The sequence below is a fragment of the Leucoraja erinacea genome, chromosome 23 (genome assembly GCF_028641065.1).
Source record: "Leucoraja erinacea ecotype New England chromosome 23, Leri_hhj_1, whole genome shotgun sequence".
Taxonomy (NCBI): Eukaryota; Metazoa; Chordata; class Chondrichthyes; order Rajiformes; family Rajidae; genus Leucoraja; species Leucoraja erinaceus.
This window is the reverse complement of record NC_073399.1, coordinates 27715424-27727534: the sequence shown is the minus strand read 5'-3', so window position 1 is coordinate 27727534 and position 12111 is coordinate 27715424. Positions and strand designations below refer to the sequence as shown.

At 45.4% G+C, this 12111-nt stretch overlaps 1 protein-coding gene across 1 annotated transcript in view; it reads left to right on the top strand.

The window, feature by feature from the left end:
* Nucleotides 1-2610: 2610 nt before the first annotated feature.
* Nucleotides 2611-12111, top strand: part of fasn (fatty acid synthase) — an 88907-nt gene continuing 79406 nt past the window's right edge. Inside the window, exon 1 of the mRNA XM_055654173.1 lies at nt 2611-2767. The gene's annotated coding sequence lies outside the window, so the exon portion shown is untranslated. The remainder of the gene's footprint in view (nt 2768-12111) is intronic.

Here is a 12111-nt window from a genome sequence, read left to right as displayed (position 1 = left end):
AGCATGGACAGGATAGAGCGAAGGGCCTTCGGTGTTGTACAGCTCCAGGCCTGTATAACTATGGATCTAGATTTGACATTGATCTTCCTACTAGAAATATTGGACATGGCTAGAAGCAATGTGTAGGAACTGCAACAATTTTGCACTGCAGGTTTAGCTGGGTAACCCCCAGTAGCTCCTGATGCTGATGAATCTCCGAGCTCCATGCATTCACAGTGTTGCAATGAGGACAAGATTATACTGTTCAAACAGCAAACAGATGGAATCTCTCTTTTGGTTCTTCATTTAGAGACAAGACCAATAATTAAATATATACAGCTAGCAAAATATAAACTATTGTTGTGGGGGAAGGTTTGCATTGTTGTGCACGAGTTAACATTCTTGCTTTGAAGTTCAATTGTAAGTACATTTTATTATAACATTTACAACTTGTAATTAAGTTTAAAAGACACAACATAATTTAATTAAGGCTGACATGGTGGCACGAGAGACTACAGATGCCGGATTCTGGAGCATAATTTAAACTATGTGCCGGAGGAACTCGGCATCTGTGCAGGCAATGGGCAGATTTTTGGGGTTGGGACCCTTCAGATGCTGCCTGACCCGTTGAGTTAGAAACATAGAAAATAGGTGCAGGAGTAGGCCATTCGAGCCAGCACTGCCATTCAATATGATCATGGCTGATCATCTAAAATCAGTACCTCGTTCCTGCTTTATCCCCATATCCCTTGATTCCGTTAGCCCTAAGTGCTATATCTACAGTAACTCTGCAAATGGAAGCAAATTAAACATGACTACATCTTGCCGATTATTGTAAAGATTTGTGAATATTATGCACAATGGTCATTACCAAATGCTAGGAGAGTGATGATTGAAGAGGTAACAATGTATCAAATGTGTTGTAACAATGTATCAACTGCATGGTTTTTTTTTATTACACAAAGTGCTGGAGTAACTCAGCGGGTCATGCAGCATCTCTGGAGAACATGTATAGGTGCCTTTTCAGGTCGAGACCCTTCTTCAGGTTGAGAATCAGGGGAGAGGTAAACTAGAGGTATGAAACGGTACAAAGAACTAATGAATGAAAGGTATAAAAAAAGCCAGCATCAGTGGAGGCTTTGATTTGTTATTTTCATACGTTTCATTCATTTGTTCTTTGTATCTTTTCATATCTCTTGTTTCCCCCTCCCCTGACTCTCAATCTAAAGAAGAGTTTCGACCCGAAATGTCATCTATTCCTTCTCTCCAGAGATGCTTCCTGACCTGCTGAGTTACTCCAACATTTTGGGTATACCCACCAACATACACGTACACACTTCACAGGCAATCCAGGGCAGATTCCAGCATCCGCAGTCCCTTGTTTTGCAGAGGGTGGTGAAATTTGCCCAACGCATCACCGGTTCCACGCTCCCCTCCATTGAGTCTGTCCAAAGCAAGCGCTGTCTGCGGAGGGCGCTCAGCATCGCCAAGGACTGCTCTCACCCCAACCATGGACTGTTTACCCTCCTACCATCCGGGAGGCGCTACAGGTCTCTCCGTTGCCGAACCAGCAGGTCGAGGAACAGCTTCTTTCCGGCGGCTGTCACTCTTAAACAATTACCTCGGTGATGCCAACCGGACACTTATTATTTTTTTTTTTATTCAAATCGTTTGCTATGTCGCTCTTCAAGGGAGATGCTAAATGCATTTCGTTGTCTCTGGACTGTACACTGACAATGACAAGTAAAATTGATGAATCTTTGTAGATCATAAAGATATATTATCTGACAGATTCATGAATTTATTGTATTTTTAATTATTATACATTATCTATGTGTTATTTGCATTAAGGGTCCTCTAAAGCTGCAGCAAGTAAGGATTACATTGTAGATGCAAGGAGCTGCAGCTGCCTGTTTACAAAAAAAAAGACACAAAGTGCTGGATTAACTCAGCGGGTCAGGCAGCATCTCTGGAGAACATGGATAGGTGGCGTTTCAGGTCGGGACCCCACTTCAAAGAGAATTTCACTATTCACCTGAAGGTTCATTAGACAATGAAACACTTTTTAAATTGTTATATTTAGTCAAATACAGCTGGAAACAGGCCCTTCGGCCCAACTTGCCCACCAACCAACATGTCCCATCTGCACTAGTCCCACCTGCCTGCGTTTGACCCTCTAAACCTGTCCCATCCATGTACCTGTCTAAATATTTATTAAACGTTGTGATAGTGCCTGCCTCAACTACCTCCTCCGGCAGCTCGCTCCAAATGCTTACCGCCCTTTGTGTGATTCTTGTAACATCACGCATATTCTTGTAATATATTTATTTTGGAAATAAACATGAGGGGATATGAATGGATAATTACTTTGCAAAGTATACTTGCAATGGCTTAATTTGTATTTGCACCCGAGGTTTGAGGAAGGGGGAGGGTTTGAGGTGGCGGCCTGGCGACTCTACCAACAGAGCCGTGAACTTTAGTAACCTCGCGGAGCCTGCGCCTTGTCGGGGGTTGGGAGAGGTCTGTGCATCATCTCATGAGGCTTTGGTCCAGCCCTGCCTCGCTTCTCATTGGACTGCCTGCAAACCCAATCTGTCAGACCATGTGGCGTGTCGCGCCGGCGAATTAGTCATTTAAATAATCTAGTGAAGCACCGCCCAGCTACAGAAGCGGTAGCCGAAGCGGCGCACTGCAAAGATAATACATTTATTACATATATTATCCAACATCAGTGAATACGGTGCCAAGGCAGAGAATAGGCGAGGAATCGGAGGAAACCGCAGCACAGGTATGACTGCTCTTTTCTGTTTTGTGAGCGAGTACTGGGTTGCACCATTGTTGTTCACCCGAGGAAAGGATCCCATTAGAAACGCCACATGTAATAAAGCTCGGCGCGGCGAGAGTCCGCACTAATCCTGGGCAGCCGGCATGAAAGCTTCTTTCTAAATGAGTTAAAATTCACAGCATTGCAGGCAGAATAAACCGCAGATGCTTTAGTCTTGCCCCCCCCCCCCCGGCCGCAAAAAAATCCAGCACCATGCACTTTAATTCACAGGGTTATTTGGATGTCTTGTAAATTCTGCCGGCCAGCTGCTATCTCTGGCGAGCCTGGCTGTGTTGCAGAGGCGATGATGTTACAGCCTAATAGAGCTGCCATTTTCCCAGCAACCCTGGTGCATTTTGTCATTGGCGCACACCAAATGAAAGAAACCTGCTTTTTAAACGCTGGGGTTTATTGTGGAACAATCAGCCAGGGGTGGGTGATGAATCCTGGAGTGGTGGCGCGTGTATTGTGTGTGTGAGGGAGAGAGGGAGTCCACGTACCAGGCTACGAGGTGGATCCACGTTGCGGATATTAGGATGGGCGACATGTTGTAATTCCCTGGCAAGGTGGTGGCATGAATTACAATATGCTGTGTTTGCGGGTTTCTGACCCAACTAGCTCGGGCAGGGGTATATATGCAAAGTCTGTCGCTCCCAGGTCCCGACATAAACACTCTCGACACAGGAAGATTAAAAAATGTTCCGTGCTCGATCTGAATTCCGCAGATTTAATCCGATACTGCCATTAAACAGGAAGTGTGCAGCATGCCGTCATTGTTGCGTGATCCTCGCCTCAATGTTGCGGGGTAAGATTCAATCGATGGAGCTCTTAATTCAAACCCAATTGCAGATTCCTCGGGAACATAAGAAACCCGCCACTTGCTGTATCCCCCTTCTGCCTACAGTCCATAAAGTTCCATCTTTGATCATTTGAGGATGGCAATTGGTGAGTACAGGAGTACATGTGCGAAGAAGTTTCACTGGCCAGGTGTAAACATTAGCGGGTTAGTTGTGTGTCGCAAACAATGTGGCATTATGTTGACCCTCAGCGAGGAAAATATTATATGTGTCATCTGGACAGCTGGGAAGGAATTTAAGTGAATTTACAAAACAAAAAAGTGCTGAAGTAACTCAGTGGGTCAGGCAGCATCTCTGGAGTAAAGAAGAATAGGTCGGAACCCTTCTTCAGACCCGAAACGTCACCTATTTGTCTCCAGAGATGCTGCCTGACCTGCTGAGTTACTCCAGCATTTTGTGTCTATCTTCTGTTTAGAAAAAAAAACCCACAGTGTCGGCAGTTCAATCCTACATGTATATATAATAATAAATTTTATTTTCGGGCGCCTTTCAAAGTCTCAAGGACACCTTACAGAAATTAACAGAAGAGAAAAAAACATATAGTCGGAGTAAAAAGAATAATAAGGACATCACCAATACACAAATTAAAGACAGAAATCGCTCCAAAGACAAAAAATCAAAACACACAATGTGAAGAGAGAGCAGCGGCAGCTAAAGCACGCCAGCGTCCACTCTCCCTTCCGACAGCCATCTTGGACACAGACTAACATGTTTACTTACACACAAAAAAATCATCCCCGCACAGTGGATACCACTGTGGGGGAAGGCACAATGTCCAGTCCCCATCCCCAGTACACCCAAAGTCAGGCCTATTGAGGCCACCGCTATTGCCTGTATGGAGGCCCGATGTTCCTGGCCGTTCTGGCCGGGTGGTGTTGCCCCGGCGTCGGGAGAGTCCTCTCAGCGGCTGGGCCACCTGGAACGGCCGCTTCCTAGCTGGGGACCGCGGCTTCCAAAGCCGACAAGGCCGCGCCGGGTTGGAGCTCCCAGGTTCCCGATGTTTGAGTCGGCGCCGCCCGCTCCGCTCCGCAGCCTGGAGGTGTTGATCTCGGCGGTCACAGCTCACCGGAGCTCCAGCGCGGCGACTCAGGCAAGGCATCGCCCGCTCCGCGATAGCGCTCCAGCGCTGTGCCGCCACTGAAGCCGAGGTGCTGGGCGGTCCCCGCCACGAAATGGCGCTCCACGCCCGCTGGTAGGCCACGAGGACGGGTCGACGTGGCAGCCCGGAGAAAAAGCTGTCTCACCGACCAGGTAGGGACCTAGAAGTATAATTATCCACTACCCCCCAGATTAAAAAGTCCATTTCTCCAACAGACGAAGAACAAGACTTACTAAAAACTTTTTTTTTAAAAATGAATTAAACGGACGGTGCTGGTTAGTAGACATTCCCCAAGATGGCTCCTCCACAATGTGAGTTTAAGTGAGACTGGTGTCAAGGCTGCAGTGATGTTGTGAATTAGTTCAACTTGGGCAGAGGAAGCTGGAAAGGAGGTGATCCAGGGAGTTCTGATGTAGAGACGGAGGGAGCAGTATCTGAACTTCTTCAGTTGATGATCACTACCCTGGAGATGAAAACGTGTTGTTGGTGGAGTGTGGTTTGTAGATGTGTTTAGGAGTCAGGAGCTTCCTTTTACCTTTGCGATGATTGGAAAGAATTGGCTGCTAGGGTAGGGTAGATCTTGACGTGGTCAAAGCCCAATGTGTGAGCTACACTCTGGAGAGAAGTGCCATGAATGAGAAATGTTTTGGATTGTACCCTAGAAGCAAATGGGGTGAGTAAGGAAGTCATCGTTCTACCACAACCATGATGTAGATACAAGGGAGCAGTTGAGCAAGACCATTGAAAATGCAATGTATGTGACAGGGACAATGTATAGTCCAGAAATGGACAGAGGAGCTAGGATTAACAGAGCTAGGGGAATGAGTAAATGCTTCATGCTACAGGCTATTTTGGTTAGAAGCAAGAAGTCAACATGAACATGAGGCTGTGGTGTTTACAACTTAACGTGCGCAGTCTGGAGAGGAAGGGGGATTGGTGATCATTTTTGATCTGCTGTTTCCAGGAATGTAGTGAGAGAAACGTGTAAGAAGGAACTGTAGATGCAGGTTTAAACCGAACATAGACACAAAAAGCTGGAGTAACTCGGTGGGACAGGCAGCTGGAGAGAAGGAATTGGTGACGCTGAATGAAAGGTATGCATAATGGCAAAGATGATGAAGGTAACAGGTCATTGTTAGCTTTATAGGGTGAAAATGAGAAGCCAGTGTGACTTGGATGGGGGAGGGATATATATATATATATATAGAGAGAGAGAGAATGCTCTATATGGGGCTACCTGAAGTGAGAGGAATTAATATTCATACCACTGGGCTGCAAGTGTCTCTGTTGCGACGAGCTGCAGCAAGAGCAGAGCTGTGGGGTACCAAGGAGGCAGGAGTGAAGGGATCATCTATGATGGGAGAGGGGAACCCCCGTTCCCTAAAGAATGAAGACATCTCGGATGTCCTAGTATGGAACACCGCATCTTGGGCGCAGACAGCACCCGAGGTTGGGATCAAACCTGGCCCTCTGGTGCTGTGTGGCAGCGACTCAACCAGCTGTGCCACTGTGCCTGACTCCTGGAACTCCATTGTATATGTGTGGAATGTAAGGTGGAGCGAGGTGCTGTAATGTGCCATGGAGAGAGAGATACATAGGGCACTTTGAGATCATAGATTCAGAACCAGTATCTAGAGAGACCAAGGTTAACGGAAAGAATGCCAGCGATCGCTGGGAGACCGGATAGAAGTACATAAAATTATGAGAGGCATAGAAATGGTTGTCGGTCAGAAGTTTTTTCCCAGCAAGGAAATATTGAATGCTAAAGGAATTAACTTTAAGGTGAGATGGGTAAAGTTTAAAGGAAATGTACGGGGCAAGTTCTTTACACAGAGAGTAGCGGATGCCTGGATGGAGTTGCTGGGCTTGTGGTGGAGGTTGATACGATAGTGATTTTAGTTTTTTTTAGTTTTAGAGATACAGCACGGAAACAGGCTCTTTGGCACCGACCAGTGATACCCGCACGTTAAGGGATAATTTTACATTTATAGCAAGCCAATTAACCTACAAACCTATACGTCTTTGGAATGTGGGAGGAAACCGAAGATCTCGGAGAAAACCAACGGAGATCACGGGGAGAACGTACAAACTCCGTACAGACGTAGTCAGGATCGAACCTGGGTCTCTGGTGCTGTAAGGCAGCAACTCTACCACTGTACCCCTATGCTGCCATGGCATTTGGGTAGAGACATGGATATGGAGGGAACATGTGCACGCAGATAAGAATTGATCTTGGCATCCTGTCCAGCACAGACATTGTGGGCCGAATGGCCTGTTCATGGGCTTCATTGTTCTGTGTTCTGATATGTACTTGGCAGTAAAATCTAAAATTGGTTTCGGCTGTGAAAGTCACAATATTTAAATCGGTGTCATTAAGAAGTGTTCTTTAATAGATACATTTACCGGCACATTTCAGGCTGGGGCCAAAATGAACTTGGATCCATGCGATACCACAGAGATAAGAAGTCAAAGAATATCAAAATTGTTACAGCAATAAGAGCAGTGCAGGAAACTCTTCCCATTCCTTCAGGGAATGGGAATTTATATGTAATCCACTGTGGATGACATTCCCTTCAGTCTTGCATAATCCTTTTGAGCAAAGAATGTTGGGATTGTATTGGTTACACAATGATTTACAGTTTTGCATTGTATCTGCAGTATCAACACTTAGCAGAGGAATCTTGATCAGGATGTGGATTTTAAATAGCAGCTCTTCAATGATTTAGAGCAAAGCTTTCTGCTTTACCTAAAAAAGCCCAGCATAAAACTGAATGTGTAGTAAAGAACTGCAACATAATACTGAACGTTCATTGTGTTGCATTTGCAGTAAGAAAAGCTTTGAGAACCTTTAAATATGAGGGTGACAGACTGCATTTGCAATACAATAGAAATGCTCAGCTCAGGGTTTTGTGAACACTGGTGATCTCTCTCCACACACAACAGACAGTTAGTAAGAGCCAGGAAAAGTTCCTCTGAATGGTTTCAGTGAGTCTGGAATCAAAGCACAATTCAGTCTAATTATGTAGAATGCAATGACATTAGAATGCAGCAGGAGCTGGGGCCGCAGTGAAGGACATTGCACGATTTGTTACTGATGCAGTCAGTAATGGGAGTACAGGGAAGGTGAAAGCCAAGCTTTCTCTCCATCGACCATTGCTTCATTTATGTCACTGCTCAGCTCTGACTTCCAGAGCAGTCGCTTCAAAGAGAGTTGTTAATATTCTTGCAATGTTTGCTCTCTTTAGAAGAGAGTTTTTACAAGCAATATGCACAACATGTATTGATCATGTAACACAGGTCTTTTAAATGGATCCATTTTCATTTAATTCTTTGTCGAAGGAGCCAATGGCAAAATGATTGATTGAAAGATACAGCGTGGAAACAGGCCCTTCAGCCCACAAATCCATGCTGACCATCGATCGCCCGTTCCAGGACAAGGGGTCAGCCTGAGACAAAGTGGTGAATCTCTGGAACTCTCTGCCACAGAGGGTAGTTGAGGCCCATTGGCTATATTTAAGAGGGAGTTAGATGTGGCCCTTGTGGCTAAGGGGATCAGGGGGGTATGGAAGGAGGCAGGTACGGGATACTGAGATGGATGATCAGCCATGATCATATTGAATGGCGGTGCAGGCTCGAAGGGCCGAATGGCCTACTCCTGCACCTAATTTCTATGTTTCTATGCTTACACTAGCTCTATGCTATCCCACTTTCTCATCCATTCCCCGCACACTAGAGGCAATTTACAGAGCCCAATTAATCTACAAACCCGCATGTCTTTGGGAAGTGAGAGGAAAGCGGTGCACCCGGAGGAAACCCGCACTGTCAAAGGGAGAACATGCAAACTCCCCACAGACAGCGACGGAGGTCAGGATTGAACCAGGGTCTCTGGCGCTGCAAGTGCACTGTGCCGTCTACATGATGGGAAATCATATTTTGTTTTTCATTTGTGGTAATGACTTAATGGGCAAGAGAAGTCCAAGGTTGAGGGGAGATGCAAAAGATGGGTATAAAATGATGATGGGCATAGATAGGGTGGACTGTCAGAACCCTTTTCCCCTGGGTAAAATGTTACAATCTAGAGGGCTGAGCTTTAAGGTGAGAGGGGCAAAGTTCAAAGAGGATGTGTGGCATGTTTTTTTGTTGCAGACAGTGGTTAGTGGAATGTGCTGCCAGGGGCTATGGAGCATTTAGATAGACGCATAGATATTGAAGGGCGGCACAGTGGTGCAGCGGTAGAGTTGCTGCTTTGCTGTGCCACAGACTGGGATTGATCCTAACTACGGGTGGTGTTTGTATGAAGCTTGTACCCTCTCCCTGAGACTGAGTGGGTTTTCTCCGGGTGCTCGGGTTTCCTACAAAGACGTATAGGTTTGTAGGTTAATTTGGCTTTGGTTAAAAAATTGTAAATTGTCCTTAGTGTGTCGGATAGTGCTCGCATAAGGGGGTCACTGGTTAGCTCGGACTCGGTGAGCGCTGTATTTCTAATCTAAACTTTAAAAAAAAAACGATATGCAAGATATGGAGGGATATGGGTCATGTACAGGTCGAGGAGTCTAGCACGGACATTGTGGGCCGAAGGGCCTGCTTCTATGCTGTACCGTTCTATGATCTAAAATTGCCGAAAGTACCTTAGAGGCAGACCCATAATATCAGGGTCTGGGTGGCATTTCATTCTTTGATTTGCAATGTCTTATTAATTTACCTTTTATGATTTTCCTATATTTAAAAAGAAAATCTCAGTAGTGTTATTTTGCAGATAGAGGATTTAAAATAGGTACAAAGTAACAATGCATTGGCCTGTTTAAGATAAATCCATTGTTCAATAATCCTCATTAAACCTATTCGTAATTTTATTAAGCTACACTTAACGTGAAGTTTGTCAACCAAGCCATAACGGAGGCTAGACACAAAAAGGTGGAGTAACTCAGCGGGACAGGCGGTGGCGTTTCTGGGTCGAGACCATTCTTCTTCATGGATGGTGCTCTGTAGTTCCTGTCTCGAGTCGCTGGCCTGTGGGTAGTGAAGGTCGATGATCATGGACATGCTGGGAACATTCTGTGAAGATGCTGTCTCAGGGTGCTCTTGGCATTCTGCCAGCAAGTAATCAGTGATAAAGCAGTAGATTAAACTAATCCAACTGTCTCAGCAGAGAGAGCACACCTGGGACAGTCGGCTAACAACAGGAGGTGTTGGATGTGACTGGAATGGTAATAGATAAATTCTTACGCTGTGCCTCTGTTGATGTTACGAATGGCCGACCAAATCTAACAACAACTTGTTTTCTGAGCAGAGCAGGTTGCCGGTGCTGTAGAACCTCAGCCCAACTTTGAGCAGAGAGAGAGAGGACCAAAAAATAGAGTGGGATTTCAGTAGGGAGACAACAAAGAATTATCTTATCTTTTAGAAAAAGAACACAAACTGCTGGAATGACATGAAGGAGTTATCTGTGGAGGGCATGAGGTTTTGGGCCAGGACACATCTTCAGGCTGATTGTGGTGGGAAGAGAAAACTGGAAGAGGTGGGGGTGGGACAAAACCAGGCAAGTGATGGATGGATACTGGTGAGAGAGGTTTGATTGGTAGATGGTTGAGCAAAGGCCAGAGTTGAAAAGACAAAAGTGAAATAACTTCACCATAAATCTCCAATATTGATCATATTATGCAGGCCTTTTAAACTGATACATATTAATCTAACACATTGTCTAAACAACCAGAAGCAAGATGATGAGAAACCTCATGTCGATGCTGTTCGTTGTTATGACTCTGAATGTATTGTCTGAGTGGGGAAGAGAACAGATGAAATACTAATCACCAAAAGGAAATAGTTAAAATGGCCATGGATCGCCCCTTGGAGATGGGCAAAAATAACAAGCTGGATGGCGTTTATTCTCTATTAGAAAAGTTTTGCTAATCATTATGATTTTCTGTATGGTGTCACTGAAACAGAATGTAAACGGTATGGAGCGGGGCAATGAAAATGCAAGGTGTTTCTGAGCGTGTCTCCTGGTTAATGCTGGTTTTGTATCGTCTGTGACCCTAATGTGTAACATTTAAGAAGGTAGTGCTACAGTTGGTCCCCACAGAGATACGGATGCTGTGGTATGTCTGCGACAGTATCTGATGCAAGTCTTCAGAGCAAGACTGAAGGGAAGCTTCGAGTCGCCCGCTCTCCTCTGTTTCATTCTCAATCTTGCAATTTTTCTTTCTTTTAGTCTAGTTTTATGAATCGTAGCATTTTGTGGGGCGGGTAGAGGTGATGAGACTTTATTTTAGATCTACCTCTGTTAAGGAAACTTTGAGCTAAATGGAACATGGAAGTTATTTTGCAGTTAACAATAACAAATCACTGTCTGTACTTGGACAGGTTCTGGATAGGAAGGAATGCTGTGGGCCAAATACAGGCGAAAGGGACTAGCCCAGAATGTGGACAAGTTGGTTGAAGGGCATGTTCTGTGCTGTACAACTCCATGACTATGACTTGGGATAATATCTCACTGATGTATTGGAGTCCGCATAATGAAAGGTTCAGTCCCTTGTCCGTGCCGAGTTAGTTGATGTTACCCTTGCTGCTAATTTTTACCAATGAGACACAAAAAAAACTGCTGATGCTGGAATCTGGAGCAAAAAGCCAACGGCTGGAGGAACTCAGTGGGTTAGACAGCGCCTCTGGATGGAAACAAACAGACAATGTTTTGGGTTGAGACCGTTTCTCTGAACTGCTGGAGTGAGGAGGAGATAGCTCGTATAAAGAGGTGAGGAGGCTGGGGTGAGAGTTGATCTGTGATGGGTGGATGCAGGTGAGGCAGGGTGAATGTAGTCAGGTGGGCAACAATAGGGGCTGGGACATGGAAGGCGGAAGTAGCCAAGGGCTCCTACATGCAAACCAGTTCAATTCTCGAGGAGGTGTTGTTGGCAATCTCCATTGATGGAGGTCTACTGATGAAGAGATCTAGGCTCCAGTTGCGTAGTGAGGAGCAGTGACCCAGCTCCCTGAGTTTGGCTGTAGAAACAAGACACTGCAGATGCTGGTTTACAAACTAGAACATTAAGTGCAGGTACACAAAAATGCTGGAGAAACTCAGCGGGTGCAGCAGCATCTATGGAGCGATGGAGATAGGCAACGTTTTGGGCCGAAACTCTTCTTCACACATTCTTCTTGGAAACATTAAGTGCAGCATCTCTGGCGAGCGTGGATATGTGACATTTTGGATCTGAACTGAATAGATAATAGACAATAGGTGCTGGAGTAGGCCATTTGGCCCTTCGAGCCAGCACCGCCATTCAATACGATCATGGCTGATCATCCACAATCAGTACCCCATTCCTGCCTTCTTCCCATATCTCCTGACTCTG